The sequence below is a fragment of the Vidua macroura genome, chromosome 15 (assembly GCF_024509145.1).
Source record: "Vidua macroura isolate BioBank_ID:100142 chromosome 15, ASM2450914v1, whole genome shotgun sequence".
Classification (NCBI taxonomy): domain Eukaryota; kingdom Metazoa; phylum Chordata; class Aves; order Passeriformes; family Viduidae; genus Vidua; species Vidua macroura.
The window spans coordinates 14,195,225-14,211,280 of NC_071585.1; the positions used below are offsets into that span (position 1 = coordinate 14,195,225).

General features: G+C 42.8%; 1 protein-coding gene across 1 annotated transcript in view; it reads left to right on the top strand.

Moving 5' to 3' along the window:
• Positions 1-16,056, top strand: part of SGCD (sarcoglycan delta) — a 136,278-nt gene that overhangs the window by 19,475 nt on the left and 100,747 nt on the right. The window lies entirely within an intron of this gene.

Below are 16,056 nucleotides of genomic sequence, written 5' to 3' on the forward strand. Positions count from 1 at the left end.
AGGCAATAGAAGAGACTGTTGCTTTGGGTTGGTAATAATCTGCAGGGTGACACGTTAAATGGGTTTCACTCACCTACAGAGTTTGTCAGTTTAAAACAAATACATAGATACTGTGAGGATTTATGCAGTACAGAACATATACAGAACCCAAGAGAGCTCTAAAGACAGAAATAGCTAGAAAAAATAATATAAATCCGTGCTCTGAAGTCTTGCAGAAACAGGCTTCCACTTTTGGAAACATGGCATAGGAACCTGCAAATGGTGGACAATTACACCCCTGTAAATGAGAGTAAACTAATCAGTTGTACTCATTTCTCTTTCCTTTTCCTCATTGCATGTTTTCCTGTTCTTGAAATGAATCCATCCAGTAAGAAATGTGAAGTTAAATGGCTGAACTCTCTGCTCAGTCACAGTTCTCCCTGATGCTCATGTTGGCTGAAATGCTCACTGAGAGCCGGCGTGGAGAGATGATGAGATCCATAGTGGGGAAATGACCACCATCCATCCAAAATGTTTTCAGCAGCAGCACTGGGAAGGGAATACACTGGTGCAATCTGTAGCTCTTGTTTCTGTTTGAAAGGTCTCTAATGAGCCGTGTGTGCACTGCATTTCACCCTGGGAAATCCCACTGAAATCTGGCACTCGCATTTCATTTCTTACGCTGCTATATTTAGGGCAGAAAGCAGATCTCCCAGCGTGGCTCCTTCTGGCTTCTAGAAACCCTGCAAAGTGTCTTAGTAATATACACTAATTGCTTACCAAAGCTGCCAGCTCCCTGTGAAAATCCTTTCAAAAGATGGGAAGTGGAAGCAGAGCAGTTGCCTGCATTTTGTGCAGGCACGTGGCAGCAGCCAGTTGTCGTGTCTGTGCCATGAGGATGAGGGACAGATGACCTTGATGGATGTGATGTTGTCTTCATTACTCACAATGAGTGTGAAGGCTCACACTCAAACACTGTTTTTCTGCCCCTCCATTTTCATTCTGTGGATGAGGAGTCCAATCAGAGGTGTCTCCTTTGAGTTCTGATGAGTGAATTAGATATTTCTTAAACCTGCAGTCAGTGGCATTCTCAGAGCATACATATTCCCTTCCTCTGATGTACTTCTTTTTAATAAGTTCCCATCTTTCTTGACCTTAGTTCCACTGAAAGTCATTCACAGCCATGCCAAGTGAGGCATTCAGCATCACCTTGTTACAATCAAAGGAATGGGCCTCTGTTCAATACAATCTCTTTCCTGTGCTGAGGCCTGCCATCCCAGCTGTACCCAGATACCTGCAGTTGAAGTGAAGTGTTAAAAGAAATCTGGTGCCATGCTGTTTTTCTGTTGTGGGTAGGAGGGAGAAGCAATACATGTCAGTATTAGCAGTGTAAGGTGAGAATATGGTATTTTTATATTCTGGTATTTGGAGAAATATTTTAGGTATTTCATAGCCTTTCCATACTTGTCTATATAGGAAAAAAAATCTTTAAAACTGAAGAATAATGGAGTGACTACAGTTTGGTGGAAATGACATTCAAAATCTACTAAATTAAGCAGAGAACATGTCCTTCCCAGCAGCTTTCTTTCACAGTTCTTTGATAGGGATATAATTTTTCTGTAATCACTCAGAAAGATGGTTGGATATTTTTTCTATTAAATTCTGAAGGACTTGAACCTTTTCTGGCTTACCTTTGCTATTTTTCATGTTTATATACAACAGTACAATGCATCAGCATTTTTATACATTTCCCATATAAAAATGAGCCATGTTTATAGAGGCTGTCAGACTTTCTATTCCACAGAATAACTGGAGCATCGCTGTAAGTTGACACCAGCCTAAAAATCACATATAGTTGCTGAAATGTCTTATTTTATGGCCCTGTTCCTGTTTAATAGCTTAGCTGTGCCCATTTCTTAATTTACCGTCTCTGTCCAGGAGTGCATTGGTGTCAGGGGATGCTCTGCAGAGGTTCCAGGGTAGCTCTGCTGTTTTTGTGGGTGCCCTGATCAGCAAAGCTGCCTGTTGGGTCAGGAGCTGCCCAAGCTGTGATAATTAACTGGTGAGGTAAATCACTCTACACTGTTTTAACCTTCTTTCAGCAGGTTTCTCCTACCAGGCACTGGAATATAAAATGATTACTTCTTTTCTCTCTCTCTGCAGTATTTAGCCTCAGGAGATTTTGGATAGGTTTTGGCTATTACAGACACAGTAAATGCCTAGCTGGAAGCTATCTGGTATTCATAACCTTAAGGCATTTAGGAAATCATAAAAGCTGAATGGAATTTTTTTCCCTTTTTTTATTTTTGTCTTTTTTTTTTTGTTTGTTTGTTTGTTTTTGGTTTTTTTTTTTTAAGATAAGAGCTCAAAGAGCTGAAGGCACTGCTTGCCTTTCAGGGAAATTCCATTCAGGATGATAAATTATGGCTGAACTGAACCAAAATGTTCCTAATGGCCCTAGTCAAAAGGCCTATTACAGGATGTCTAACTCACTTAAATTCCTTTTGGCTTTAAATTGTTAATGATTAGGTGTTTTAGGGCTAAAGTGATATACACTTAAAGGGCACTTTGCTTTAAGGTTAGCCAAGCTGAGCACCTCAGGTGAGGGACCTTCAGGCAGAGAAATCAGGATGTTGTCTCTACAGGTAGGTAATTTTGAGGGAATATTTGCAGGACACCAGGCAGGCAGGTCTGTGGAAAAGGAAGAGAGGAACATTCTGGAGCAGAGAGCAACAGCAGCTTTGGCCGGCCCTTGTAGTTTTTAAATTTCACTTTTGACACTGCAGAGAGAAAGTTTATTTGTTTTTGGCTATGATATTTGGAGAAGTAAACATTCAGTGATGTCAAAGGTGTTTTCCCAAAGGAACAGCTGGTCAGCTGTAAGGCACCAGTCCTGTGCTGGCTGCAGTTCCTTGGGTTTAAGTGTGGTTTTGCAGCAGTGAAGGTACCAAACCTGTCTGGTAATCACAAAGGTTTGGGCTCCTGTCCAGCCTTGTGCTGCTGACCAGTGAGCAATGCCACGTGTTTATCTGGAAGGATGTGCAGTTATGTTGTAGAAATCCCCTCAGCATTGTCAGCTTTAGGAACTTCTCAATTTCATAGATTTTTAATGTCTCCTGACAGTGAATCACAGAAAATTCCAAGTCACTTCACACAGGCACTTATGGGACCTGGGTACTCACAGCAGCCTTGCTCACATGGATATTAATGTTCAGTTTGGCTTTTTTTAATTCATGGATGAGTTTATTGGAATTGAGTTTTGCCTTCTAATCCTTTTCCCTGAGCATTATCAACACAGAGATCCAGCAGCTGCACACGCTGCCTTCTGCTCAGCAAAATCAGAGGTGACCTGAAGATCCAGTCCCTGGATCAGACTCACACTCACCTTCCTTTTTCCAGGGCTTTGGTTCAGGGCCAGCAAGCAGCACATGCAGGAAAAAATGCCAAGCAGAAATACCAGGAGTGGCCCCCTAATAAAACATATGCCCCTGCACAGTTGGCTTGCAGAAAAAGCTGAAAGGATATTTTCCAAAATATCCACATTGCTCCTCAGGCTGCACAGTCAGCTTGCAGGCATCCAGGACCATAACACTGCCATCTTCTGACATTTTTATTGCAGAGTAAAGGACGAATTCTTTATAAATTTCAAAATACTCATTTTCCTTTGGTTTTTCCCCTCTTGGTGATGCAGCTCCCCGCTGGGGAGTTTAAGCAAACATTGTTCCCTGCTTGTTTGGGATGCTGTTAATGGGAATTCCTGGCCCAGTGCAGACGTCTGGCTCCTCCAGAATGTTTCTGTTCCCTGCTGTGTCGCTTCCCCTTTGATATCTGATGAGTCAGCAGGTCTTTAATTGCTCTTCCTCTATTGAGCGTTCTCTCGCTCAATACATTAAATATTTGATTGCCCCAGGTCTCCAGACAGAGCAGGGCACGCAGGGGGATTTACAGCTCCCAGAGCAAAGCCTGTTGCCCTTCCAGACAGTGAGTTTGGCAGCTCAGCCCGAGGCCATGCCTGGGAAGCCTCGCCTGGAGCCCGGGGGGACCACAGGGATCTGAGCAGGCCAGGTGGTTTGGGATGCTGGGGGGCATTTTGGGATGGCAGCAGCTGTGCTCTGTAAGGCTTGCTGCATGAGAGTCTGCACATCACCAGGGAGGCCCCTGCATGGCCAGGAGGCAAGTGTGGCCACATGTCCTGCAGCTCCCAGAACTCCTTTTTTTTTACTTTTTTTTGAAGCAGCAATGCAGAGATACCCACTGGAATACTCCTGTGCTTGGTGGATTGTGGAGTGTGTCTTCAGGGACGTAGTAAGATGGTCTATTATAGCAGTAAAATTATCTTCTGGTTACTTTCTTGGATATTATGCATGTATTTCATACTCAGTGAGCTGAAATAAGGAGTTTTAATCCTGTTTTCCAAGTGTTTTAGATGAATGCACCATGTAGGGACAATCTCTGTGCCTTGCAGAGGGAAGCCTGGCTTCCAGGTGGGGCTGTTCCCTGGGCAGAGTTGGGTTTTCAGCCATGCAGGTGGCTCCTTGAGAGGGGAAATCCAGTGCAGCATTCACAAGCATGCTCAGAAATCTGGGATTTGCCGATGGCTGCTGCCTCCCTGCTCTGGGGAGGAATCGCTGCACACGATGCTGTGTGGGAGTGTGCAGACTCTCACTGGGGGAAAGCAGCAGCAGTCCTGAGGATTGTCAGCAGTGTAGGCTTGAGGCAGGAGCTGCAGTGCAGTCTGTGGAGGAGAATTTCCCAAATGTACCTCTCTGCATCTGCCTTTGGGCTTCCTCTTGCTCTGAAGTCTCAGAGCCTCCATGTTTCTAGTGGAGCGTGGAGTTGGGAGTAGAGCAGGAAGAAAGGCTGAGAAATGCAGACAGCAGCATGCACTTCACACACACATTCCATCACTTCATCCCTGGTGGGTGGCACTGGAGAGAAGAAAGACCTTGGTGGGGATATTGGGGGAAGGAAGAGCCCTACAGCCTCACTTTGTTAATCCTATTAGCCTGGTCCTAATGTAAGAGAAGCTGCTGCAGTGCACATGCTCAAGCAATGAGTTAAAAAAAAAAATCACACAAGTTTCCCTCCCACTGAGTCAAAGAGAAGCAATCTCACTCCCACTGAAATGAAGTAAATGTAGCTTCTATTAGAGCAGAGCAGTGAGCACCAGAACTATCATTTTGTAGAGCAGACCTTTTAGACAGACCTTCAGATTAAGAAAAATAGGTGCAGAATAAAATTCTGTCCTGAAGGAAAGTTGGCAGTACTGCAGCAGTGAGACAGAGGAGCCCTGTGAATACATAAGTGGTGTTTTCCCACATTATTCAAAGTGCCCACTTGCTGAGCAAGTGGAGCAGCAAGTTCTGGGCAGATGAGGAATGGGGAGAGAGCAGTCCATCCACACAGAGCCTTGACTTCTGCCAGGCTGTTAATATCAGGGATGTCTGTGACCTTCCAGTCAAGCAGGGGAGAATAACTCTTCAGCAGTCAGGTTCAATCCAGCTAATGTTTCCAAGATTAAATGCATACTTGCAGACTAGATCCAGCTGCCAGTTTTGAACCCTTCCTGTCCGTACAATTTTCAGCGTTCAGGCTGCTGCAGGTTTCGAGCTGTGATGCTGTATACAAGGAGAGAGCTGGCAAGAAGTGTGAGAGAGCTTGAGAGGCTTCCTTTGCTCTGAGCAGTGCAGAAAATCCCCACTGTGATGCCTGGAGAGAACCATCCTGTGCCTCAGTACCTGCATTCCACAGGTGCCCTCCAGGTGGGACACGCCCTTGTGTCCCTTCAGCCACATCCAGCTCTCAGGAGCTCAGTCCCAGTGGTTCTGCCAGGGCTGTGGAATGTGTCTGAACAGCTTTCAGGGATGAGATTGACCATTGTGGCCCTGTGGTGCTGCAAGGCTTTATTTTTGAAGGATAGCACTTAGAGGTTTGAGCAATATCTTCATTAATGGAAACCAGTTGATGGTCCAGCCCTGTCTAAAGGTTTGAGCACACAAGGAAAGCTTGGTGACTGCCAACTTTCAGCTTAGGCTACAGCTAAAGGCTTTTACAGCAGTAATACACACTGTGTTCTAGATTGGAAAATCAGGGAGTTTGCCACTGTACACAAACATCTCTCACGAGTGGATTTGTAATGGAGGTGGGCTGAGTCACCTACTCAGTGCCCATGTCAGGGAAGATTTCCATAGAGCCAGTTTACCTGTCTCCTGTTGATAAAAATAATTGGAATTATTGGAGCTTCAAAGCCGTGGAGAAAGTAATGGATGACCAGCTGCACTTCAAATAAAAAAAGTAATCTATGGAATAATTGCTGCCAGTCAGCCCGAGCCCAGCTGTGAAATATTAATGGGTTGCTTGATCAGTCTATACAGAGCTCTCAATCATCCTCCTAGAGAGCAGCAAACCCAGCAAACAGCTCAGGATTTGTACTCAGCCAGACTATTGACAGGGGCAGAATAAGATGTTCTAATGTGGTATTTGCTGGAAGCAAGTAACAGTTATTGGGTGCTAATGGAAAACTTTTTCATAATATTTATGTGTTCAGAGATGATCTGTCTTACTCCTCTGCCAGCACCCACCATGTATCTCACTGGGGACAAGCAGTGGCAGCCTGTGGACAGCACTGCTGTGAAACCTGGCAGCCAGTGATAGTCTAGGAGGAAAAAAATACATTGAACAGAGGGTTTGCTATATTTAACAGTGACCTGTGTGCCTCAGAGCCTGGTGAGAAGGAAGCTGCCACCCTGATCCAGCCAAGCTCTGCACTTCAGTGTGTGAATGCTCCTGCTTGCTTCAGAGAAACTTTGCATAAGCTGGAGCACTTTGTGAGATTGAAGTCTACTGAGTAGGAGTTCATAAGAAAAAAGAGAAAGAGCTGCGCAGGATTTCTCTTTTGGAGCCCTTGAACTTAAGGCAAGTTCAGCTTCAAAAAAGGGAGGCAGCCAGAGAGTGAACAGAGGCTGCTTTGATTAGGAAAGCTGCAAAGTTCTGATTGTCCCATGAGATGTGGGCCTCATGTTGCATTTGCTAATGGGAATTACCTTTTCTTTGGTGTCTCTTTGTGTACCCCCTCCTGATCACAGCAGATCTGAGCATCTCAGTGTCCATCCTCCCACACTGCCTCGGTGTGGGCACAGGACAGTGCCAAACCTCACAGAAAAATCTGGTTTATCTCTGAAGGGGGGTTCAGCTTTGGGATTGGGGACTGCCTTCACTCTGTGTTGCAGAAGAGCAATGCACAACTTCAGAACTCCTGTTTAAAACTAGGAAATGAGGGATTTGGATCTCTGTAGTCTTGATACTGTACAGCTTTGAGAGTGGATGGTTTTTGACTCCCTGAGAAGCAAGGGGCCCAGCCATCACCCTGGAGAGTGCAGGACTTCCCCTTCTCCCTGCAGCTCCAGAGCTGTGCTTTTGTGTAACCTCATGTCGTTCTCTGGCCCTGTTTTCTCCTTCCCAATCCCTTGCATATCACCACTATGAGATTTTTTTGGAAGTGACAGCTTTCATATAATAAAATACATTATTGTTACTATTAGGTCTGTAATTATTATATTTGCATATCACAGCAAAACTAGGCTCAGATTTTAGAATTAACCAGTAGACTCCATCCTCAGCAGTCCATTTGTTTGACTGTGGAGCAAATAGTACAACACAGAAAATTTTGCTCTTCTGGACAACATGGCCTGGAGGAGCAGAGTCTTCCAGGGCCTGCAGGACAATGCCAGAGAGCCTGTTGAGCCACATGCTTAAGATGATTGCTTTAGGTATTATTGCATTATAAATAGCAGCTAATAATAGTGGCATAACAGCAAGGTTCTCAGCTGATGTAAATTGGAAACTGTAATTCCGTAGAAGTTAATGGAGCTCAACTGATTTACACTAGTTGGCTGTCTGGACCCTTGCAAATGATTCTAAATCTGATAAAATTAAATGAGATTCAAAGCTCTCTCACATAAGAGAATATTAAACCCTATCTCTGCTGTCAGACTTCTGCGTGGCTGTCAGGCTTTGTAGCTGGGACTTTAAGATCCTGTTTTAAGTTCTTGATTTTATTATTTGATATTTTTTCACTTCCCTTTTATTTTGTTTAGTTGGCTAAATCTTATTTCCCAAAAAGGAGAGTTAGAAAAATTTTGAGGCATCATTAGATGCCATTTATTGGTATTAACGAGCTGTTGGCAGAGATCTTAAAGCCATAAGATCTTTACTTTCAGTTCAGAATGCAGACATTGAAAACATCTGTTCATCACACATCCTGGAGAGGTCTGTAACCTCAGTGTTTTTCACTTGTCCCCAGGAAAGTACTGTAAATTTTATTTAATATGACTGCCTCTAGTCTATAAATAAAAAAAAAAAAAAAAAACAAAACAAAACAAACCATTTTCAAATGTGGTGGAATTAAAACTGAGCATTGAATTAGTTCATGACAAGCTGTGGGTTGATTTGAAGCATGGATCGACAAGGTGACAGCTCCTAGGGAAGGGGACACAGTGGTCAGAAGTGACGAGCTGGGAGATCTGGGAGAAATTCACCCATTGAAGATTTCTTGCATCTCCGGGCAGAAATGTACAAACCATGGTTCCTTCTCCTGGTTCTGCTGCAGGGATCCCAACTGGCTTGAGCACTTTGAGGAGCAGGCTTTGGAAATCCTGGCTGGTTTGCCAGAAGTGGGGCAGGGGTGGCTGGGCGTGGGGGCAGGAGGTGACAGCTCGGCATTGCCTTGGTGCAGAGCAGCACCTCTGAGCACAGCTCTGCTGCAGGGGTGGAATTGGCTTTGCTGGGTGTGAAACTGATGTAGTGATGGCCCCGTGAGTCCTTGTGGATTGGGACCTGTGTGTCTGAGTCAGAGTCACTGGGAATGTGAGGCTTCAGTGCAAAGCTTCCCTGAGGATTGGAATGACTGCAAACAGCCACAGGCAGGATCTCTAAACAAGTCCCAGCACTGAGATTACTCAGAAGGGTGGAAAAACCTCTCATTTGTGCCCATGCTGCTGTGAGCAGTTTTGGGCAGCTTTCACAGATGTTGATGCGAGGTAAAACACCAGAAATTTGTTTGAAAACAAGCGTAAAGCTCAAACCATAGATTTGTTTTCTTCGGTACATTACTGCATGCTGAGGTCTCCACTAAAGCAGAAGGTAAATGAAATCATCAGCATCATCTTCGCTGAGTTTGATTAAAAAAGGTAATATGTGTTTAAAAATTCATGGCACAGACCCACAGTTGCTCATGCAGCCATGCATGGTGCAGTCAGACAGACGATGTTTCTTGTAGGAAACTGGCACTAAAAGTTGCACCCATCCTTATTTGAGTTAGAACATCTTGGTAGAGCTTCTTTTATCTGTTAATTTTCTCCCTGAATTCATCTTCCGAGTCAGCATTGTACGAGCAACTTCCCATTGTATCATTTCTTTTGGATCCATTCATAAAGCTGGAATCTCAGGGCAGACTTGAAAGAGTAATACATAGAAAAATACAGTCCCATATATTTTTCCTAATTCTGGTAGCGAGCTGAGAAAATCTGTATTTTTTGAATATTGGACCATTGGATTTCCCAAGACATAAAAACATCCCTGGTTGTTTCTTGCTGTAAATCAGAAGTGGCATCTCCCTGCTGGCGTTGCTCCTTCAGCAGTGGAGGAACTCCACACTCTTGGGGCCAAACAGCTGCTGCTTGAACCATGTTTCTGTTAAAATCCTCCCAATGGTCGTAGTTTGTTGGTGAGCAAAACTCATAATTGCTGCCAGTGAATTTAGAGCAAACAGCAATAAAATATGTGTGTGTAAAAGAAAACTTCATCTGCAAGCCTCATGGGAAAGGAACCCTGCATGGGTCTCTGGAAATTATATGTTACTGGATTTAGTGAGACTAAGCAGAAATGCAGCAGCCCTGCGTGCTCAGATGGTTGAATTGCTGTGTGTGAATAAGGGTAACAGGATTTGGACAACACTGGGAGAGAGACAGGGAAATTAATTTTCTTGGTGTGCTGCCTGTAACTTTCAAACAATTCTGGGAGACTCCTGATAAGGGCCGGTGAGACTTGTTCTGGGAACAAAATGATGTTAACCAATCTGTGAGTAAACTCTGCTCGGCACTCCACTTGTCATTATTCAATCTGTCCTGACGAATAACACAGATAAAAGGATGCTCTCACTCCCTTGATGCAGAGGACTGACACACACAGTGAATCATAATCAAGCCAGGGACTCGGTTCTTTCCCTTTTTTTTATTATTTTTTTTCAGATAAGAGAAGCAGTTACCAGCTTTTAAATAGCATCATAAATTATTTGTTCTCTTCTGGCAAAAATGCTTATTTGCATCTCGCAGTGAAAATCATCTGGGCTTTGGCGAAATTATTTAAGACTTGTTTTAGTGTGTGTTGTTATGTTTTGCTTATCCAAGCTCTGGGCCAACTGTAATTTACTTGATATTAATTAGTCCAGAGCTGTGAAATGGACATATTGAGCCAAACTGCTTTTCTTCTGTGTTACCCAGGTTTTAAAAATGAATATACAAATGCCCAAATCTCTGTCTTTTCCTATATTTTACATCAATCCAAGTCCAAAGTTTTGCTTTGTTTGATATCGTTTCCATATAGCTAAATATAGTAAATATATTAAGTAAGCTACTGCTTCTACTTACTGCATGCATTTTAAGAAATGATTTTTTAGAGCTGTGTATAATAAAGATATTCCAAAGAATGCTTTTAGGACTTCTAATGGAACTCCAAAGGCACATTTCCTCTTATTTCAAGTGCAGTACAAGGGCTCCTCTACCATCTTCCTGAAAAAGGAAAGAGGTGAGAGGAGTCAAACACAACTCTTAGAAATCTGAGTAAATGTTCTTAAATGTGTTGCTGATCAGGTTTTCCTGGAGCAGCAATTGACTGTGCAGTCTCCATGAAGAGCTAACATTGGCATCCTCGTGTGCTGGTGGTGTTCCCAGGCTGGCTCCAGGCATCAGCTCCCGCTTTCCTCTCCCTTTTGCCATTGTCCTGAGCCCTTGTGCAGCCCTCAGCTCTTCTGAGCTGAGCCTAGAGAAATAAGATACTCCATTAAGCCACCCATTAAGGAAGACATTGGCTTTTTTTTTCCCCTGTGGTAGAGAAATTGTATATTAATTCGTCTAGACCAAAGACATAAATATTTGATTTTCATGGAGTCACCATATTAACAAAAAGTATGCAGAGTTCACTTTTGTTTCATTAGTTGCAATAAGCTAAGGCAATTTCAGTTCATAAACACAGTTTTTGATTGTACTGGCAAGGTTTTAAAATACATTTAAAATCCTGTTACTTGAAATCTGTAAACAAAATATAGTTCTTTCATCTAATTTATGTTGTCAAGAGCAAAGTAATTTACATAAGAGGGTTGATAGACTATCAGGAGCAGCTATACTTTGAGAGAGAAAAGCCTATTAGATCTTAATCCATCTGATAAGCATATTACTTCACCAAAGCCAAACTACTTTCGTATTCTCTATAAATAATTCCATTTAGTGTAATTGATTATTTTACAGCAGGAACCAAGATAGATATTGTTGGAGGAGAATCAGCCTATTAGTCACGTTTTGGAGGTTGTTCTGGAGAAGTCAGATTTTGATAAGCTGGAGGTCTGAGAGATTTGAGGGGAGGATCACCAGCCAAGTTGTCATTGTGCAGGTTCTGTTCGCTCCCAAATATTGGCTGGGCTGTTGTGCTTTGCTTCAGCAGAGCAGGAAGAAGGAACCAGCTGTAGAGAGATGCAGGGAGGCAGGCACCCTCAGTGTTGGTCTGGAGCTGGGTTTTACCTTGGAGGGTGTCAGACAATCCGTGCAGAAAAGCTCTGGGTTGGACTCGATGATCTGGGTTGGACTCGATGCTCTTGAACGTCTCTTCCAACCTAGTCACCCTGTGAATTCTGTGAATTCTGTGAAATGCTGCTGATGGCAGTGATGCCTCAGGATTTAGCTTTTATATTTTTCAGATTCTGTGCTGCTTTAGTGTGTGGGTCTGAGCTTCATATTAGGGGATGGTGAGCTCTCTTCACAGAGTAGGGAGACAAAATAATTCCTGCTCTAGCTGGGGACCAAGGATCCAAATCTCATATAAAACAAAAAACCTGAGGCAGCAGCAGAGTGTGTCAGGAATTGTCAGTGCCTGCTCTGGGGGTCCTGGGTGGGTACCCAGCAGTCCTGCTCAGGATGGATGCTGCAGCACTGTTGGGTGTCTGGGGCAGATGTGAGTTACAGCGGCCTCACTGCACTGCAGCAGAACTTATTTTAGGTTTTTTGTGTTTTTTTTTTTTTTTTTTTTTTTTTTTTTTTTGTGTAGTGAAAAGGTTGGCATGGAACAGCTTTTGTCCATCTGCTTTGTCTTGCTCCTTCCTTCTTGTCTCTGCCTTTTGGGTTTTGAGGGTTTTTTGGCTTTTTTTCTGCCTTTGTGTTACTTTTTTCTCCTGGCTGCATGATTACACATTCACCTTTTGTTTGTTGCATTCCTGCAGCAATTGGAATCCCACACTTCTCAGTGAAATGTGGTTCTGCCAAAAAGCATGAAGCCCTGTTTTGTGTGTGAGGGTTTCTAAAGGTTCTGTTTAAAAGAGCATAGGTAGAATCCACATGTGCTGACATTTCAAGGTTACAGAAATCCAGAATTGGTTTCCACACTCAATATTCAAACTTCAGCTATGGCAACAACTCTTGTCTTCATGGTGGTGGGCTGTCACAGCAGGTTAGTGCACCTTGAGCAGAAAATAATTGGAAAAGGTGGTTTTCCTTGAGGGAATGCTAAACATATTTTTTAATTGTAGCATTAATAGGCCATTGCCTTTCTAATTCAAGCTGTAATGCACGGGAGGTTTTGTTGTGCCAAAGGACCCTCCATCATGATGTATTTGCCCCTCAGAGCAGCTCTGGAATAAGGTGTAGCTTTGCTGAAGTTCTGAAAGCTCTTTACTAACTCTCTTTAAGCAGATGAAGAATTAAAATTTGATGCGTAGTATTTCTGTAGAAAAGTAAGGGTTTTTTTTATTTGCATAAACTCTGAAGGGCTTCCAGAGCAGAGTGAAAGTGAATGTAATAGTTCATTACGAACCAGGGAAAGGAGAAGAATATGATGTGGTTGAAGGGTTTGAAATAGGATTTTTTTTTTTCTTTTCCATGGTAGTGCTGGTGTTGTGCTGCCCACAGACTCAGCAGTGCTGGAGACTGAAGCTCATATTCCAAGTAGGTCCAGTTATTGGAAAGACACTGAATGAGCTTCCCCTGCAACTGTGGCAGCAGCTCAGATCCCTCTAATGAGCAAAAAGTGGTTCTGGAGAAATAGTCCCAAGTGAAAATACTCATCTGAATGCTAACCAGGAGCTGGCTCGTGAGCAGCCCATGGGCTCTTTGCAGAAGATCTTGTCAAATCATTATCTGTGCCAGATGAAAAAAAAAATTAAATAAAAGGAAATTGTTCTTTTATTTCTGGGAGTGAGTCTGTCCCACCTATCCCTGTACACAGCACCCTGCACAATATGTTCTGGAATCATGGCATACCCTGAACTGTGACGGGCTGGATTTTGGTTAAGGCTGTGCTTTATTCTCCACCAGAGCACATCCAAATTGTGGGGCTGACTGCCCAGAGCCCCTGGTTCATGCTCAAACCTGAACTGCAAAGTGAATCTCATTGCTGAATTCATTTCTCTCACTCTGCTGCTGTCTTTGAAGTGCATTTCTTTCTTTATTTGTGTATTTTTCAAATGGAGAGAGTAAAATGTCACATATGAAAAAGATGTACAAGTTCAGATTTCCAGGTAGTAGAATAAATATGAAGTTTGATGAATTTGTACCAGAAAAATTCTTGAATGAAGGCACAATGTAGACTTCTTTTGAGAGTTGTGAGGTTTGGTTTTTTTTTATATTTAGCCAAAGCATGAGAATTTACCTTACAAAGATTGCTGAGGAAGAAGGTAAAACTAATGTATGTGCAGGGTGTTGTGTATGTGTTGCAGACCTGTCTAAGGCTAACACTAGGTTTACTTGTTCCTTAGATGTTTAGATTTTTGAACTGTGGCTTTCAAGGAGGGGGAAAGTTTCCCTCATCTACAGCCAAGCATGCAAATATAGCAGCTTCAATTACAGACACAGCTGTGAATAGATATGCACATTTTTTTCATGAAATCCTTAAATCAAGCCAAAGGAAACTCCTCATGGTGTCAGTTTGTAGCACCTGTTTGGTGGCATCCCACAGAATTACTGTGGCTTTTCCTTGACAGGCTTTTGTGCTCCATCCTGCAAGGAAGGACAAACATGATAGAGTGACTGTGATAATCAGTCATGGATTTATGAGAGCACTTCGATGGATTTGATTGGGATGAATAGGGAATCAAAAATCAATTAATGGCTGATTATTGTTTCTTCCACAAATTGATTTCAGATTTTGGCAGCCTTTAGGAAATGTTCTGCCAGGTGTGATGAGCTTAGCAATGTTAAAAAACAGGCAGGAACAGAGTCTTCATCTTATGGCTCAGTCTTAAATACCTAAAAATACCTGAAGTGAAACATAAGAATAAATCACACCTTTTCCATCTTGTGCCCACTTTCCTTTTTTTTTTTCCTTTCAATCTTAGACATCTTTTCTTTCTAATTGTTTGTTAAAATGCATGAAATGGGTTTGGATGTGGATCCTTCTTTTATACATGTGGTCGCTGTGTTTAAGTGCTGTCTCTCTCAGTGCGATTTACAAAAGGGTTCATTATCAGCTTCCAGAAGCATGTGTCACTGTTATTCAACCCATCACCGTGCTGAGGGATTGTTAGTTGGTCCCACAGACTGTCTGATCTCTGGGATTATTGTTGGAAGGACAAAAGGGAGAAGCTTGAATTGCAGCACAGGAGGAAGAGGCGAGGGTCGGACGCGCTCAGGTGCTCAATGTCTTCCGCAAACTTGGAGCCTTTCCTGCAATTCAGGGTAAATGGGAAATATTCTGTGCAGGTGAAGACATCTTTTATACCTGGAGAAATGAATGCACTGGATTCTGAAGGGATTAATGACTCCAATGTGCTTATAAAGAAAGGAAGTAAAAATATTTACTTTTGAAAGTATGGGAACTGAGGAGTACTGTTAGTAGGGAAAGAGAGGTCACCAGTGAGAGCTGAGAACATGTAAATATTATCCAGCAGCTCTATAAATGACAGCAGTTAAACATGCCTTTGGAGATGGGTAATTGTTAAATACTCTCAACTCCTTTATGGAAACTATGAAAGGTTTTTCTTTCAAAAAGGGAGGAGGACAGACATCTTTATAAAACTGCATAAAAGCAGGAAGGGGAGTCTAGAGTGCTACACTGTCTCTATGTGGCTTAGGAGGTCTTCTTTTGTATTACTTGAGTCAAAATCTGAGGAAAACCCTATGCTGAATAAATAAGTTTTGGCTGAACTGATTAAGGACTCAAAGTTTTGAACTGTAAAGTGCAATGAGCACAGAAGGAGAAACGGGGATTCATTTTTGTAGCGTGTGCAAACTTCACAGTACATGAAAAGCCCAAAGCATTTTCTTGTGCCTATATTTTTGGTGAGTTTGAAAATAAGGCTGTGGGCAATTTGAGGCCCTCAGCAAGGCAACAGTGTCCAATGGGGCAATTGTCCACAGTGGGGTAATGTGTCCCCTGCCCCAGCCTGCCTACCCCAGGCTGTACTTGCAGGTCACACGTCCCTCCCCTGAGTTGCAGAGGTGGCACTCCGAGTGCCCAGGCAGATACAGAAATACTTATTCACAAGTTATACTTCTTTCTGAAACTTCAGCCAGGAGCAAAAGTAATTCCTCAGTCTAAATTACTTTGAAATTTTGATGTTGATGTCCTTTTGGTGGGTTTTGTGATGCCATGTGCGTTATCTCTGCTGCTGGAGGTGCAAGTACTGAAGCAAAACATGAAAACATGACTATTACTGTTGCTCATCCAGATCAGCTCTAAATATGGGAATATTTCTGTATTGAACAGCATAAAATCACATGATTTCTAAAGGGAAATGGTTTTGATTAGTTGTAAAAACAGAAGAAATGTGTGCATTTACAAAGAGCACACAACATCCCTCTTGTCAGAGGCAGGATG